Here is a 2198-nt window from a genome sequence, read left to right as displayed (position 1 = left end):
CGCCTGAGATCGCGGCTGGGAAACTAGTCCTCTCCACGCCAATTTTACGTCCAATCCGGATGAAATTTACCCCGGATTTCGGCATGGAAGGCCAAAACTTGAGTGGAGATGCTCTTAACTTGCGGTGTTTTTTTACTCCTCTCCTTCTCTCTCTCACACACACGTAGTTACGTTGACAGTTGCTCTTCTGGATCAATTTCAGTTTACTTCTGGTTTACGTACTCTTGATGCTCCACCCATTTGTAGGAACTAGATGACCCGGTGCGCCCCGGCGCACAGGCATAAGGGACACTAATATTAAAGAATAAATGGTAAAAGCAAAAGCAAATGTTGAAGAGCAAATGTTCAATAATTGGTCTTAAACATTATAAACTGATTGGGGTACTTCATCTACATGGATGGGAAATTTCTTTCTTTAGTATTATTCTACATTTTTTTGAGATGAAATGGAGATACTATTCAATTCATTTTCTGTAATAATACTGATTCGTGCATACATTCGGGTATGCAGACCAGTCACTGTAGAAGAGATTTGTTGTGAGGCGGGGAATTCGGATGCAGAGGAACATGGATGCGAATAGCAGTGAGCATCTCGTTCTCCTCGTCATAGCGTGTCGTTGTTCAGAGCATAGACATGCCTACAGTCTCCAATGCCTGCTGCAGCACACGATGCCTGCATATGACAACGGGTGTCACCGAAAGCTGCCAAGCGTACAAAAATTGGAACGCCTCAATATAGCTTGCAAAAATGTAGAACTGAGATTCAATTGTTTGACTAATGAGCTGAGGAATTTTAGAGCAATTTGGGGGGAATCAAAGAGAAATCTAACCGTGGGGAGATCCGCAAATAGTTCTTCATCCATCGAGCCAGGCAAATACAAACTTGACTCGGCTTCAGAAAGGTCTGCTTCTGGATCTTCTTTAACAATACTTCTGGATCTTAGTAAGGGGAGATAGATAAAGAGAAGCAACGGAAGGGGAAAGCAAACAAAATATCTTCTGGCTACGTGAGTTGTCTTAACATTGGCAGGCATGTTTATTAGGCAAAGAATCAAAAGCAACAAACTTAAGTAACTGGTCATTACCGTCTTTATTTGTGTAAGCTTACACCTTTAGGGCATCAATATCTCCCAGAGAATTTCAAGAGGATGATTTACACCATATTTTTCAGGCACAAATGTAAAAAACAGAATCGACTGACTATGCATATAGATTGAAGCAGACTGAAAATAGTAGTACGACAATCATTGAAATGACAAAAGAAATGCTGGTAGAATTTTTAGGAGAGCTCCGTTAATCTGCAACCAGTCAGTGTTTTCATGTTAAAAGGCAAACTGAGAAGTAGTACAACTACAAACGAATCATCATAATAGTAACGGAATAAAATATAACAGACTTTCATATGTTCATCTTGTCAAGGAACGGTAGTAACCTGGTTGTATGTCAATGGCCCAAAATACTGTAAGAGCATCATCCCATCATAACACCCCACTCGGACCACATTTGGGCAACAGAATCCTGCAAAGAAAGGTAGTAACCTGATTGTAAGCAAATGGCCCAGAAAAATAGAGGAAAGAAGGTTGACCCATATACAATTGCAGGATAGCATATTAGTATGGGAATGTAAGCATCAGTCTGGGTGCTAATATTTTATGGGTTGACGAAACCAGATGAAAGAAGATGAAGGGTGCCCACGAGGGCATGACGCCATGCAATACTTTTAGCAGAAGCTAATTTATCTTGAGAGAGAAAGACACACACAAAAATTCTCATTATACATGGGAATGCAAAGGTAAAATAAAATGTTGCTTTCCTGGCATTCCCATTCTTACCTCCTCATTTCTTCGTGCGTGATCCATGAGCTCGAGCAAGCATCTCGGCGTAGTAAGACCATCATAACAAAATCTGCACTAAGAAAGAGACACAGATATTAAGTGTATCTCAAGTGTTTAACACAGGTAACAGTTCTTAAGTAAAGAAAGTGAGTGAAAGTTATTTGCATAGAAAGATGATAATAGCAAAATCAGCACCCGAAGGGCACATATACATCTGAGTGCATCTTACGTTTTTAACCTAGTGAACAGATCTTTAGTGAGGACGGTGAGTGAAAGCTATTGGCTCATCTCCCTTTTCCTATTGCAACTATAACTTCACCTGAATCTCCAAAGGCACTATTCTGAAATATTTCAGAGAAAAGA

The 2198-nt window shown here is 40.2% G+C and overlaps 1 long non-coding RNA gene across 2 annotated transcripts; it reads right to left on the bottom strand.

Moving 5' to 3' along the window:
• Nucleotides 1-344: 344 nt before the first annotated feature.
• LOC124677197 lies at nucleotides 345-1108 on the bottom strand. 2 transcript variants are annotated; one of them, XR_006993985.1, is made up of 2 exons: nucleotides 831-1108; nucleotides 345-702 (listed from the first exon to the last, which is right to left on the bottom strand). It is a non-coding gene; the product is annotated as an uncharacterized LOC124677197 (long non-coding RNA). The 2 variants fall into 2 exon arrangements; XR_006993984.1 differs by having other exon boundaries at nucleotides 345-673.
• Between the last annotated feature and the right edge of the window lie 1090 nt (nucleotides 1109-2198).

Source organism: Lolium rigidum, chromosome 7 (genome assembly GCF_022539505.1).
Source record: "Lolium rigidum isolate FL_2022 chromosome 7, APGP_CSIRO_Lrig_0.1, whole genome shotgun sequence".
Classification (NCBI taxonomy): Eukaryota; Viridiplantae; Streptophyta; class Magnoliopsida; order Poales; family Poaceae; genus Lolium; species Lolium rigidum.
This window is presented reverse-complemented; position numbering and strand designations above follow the sequence as displayed.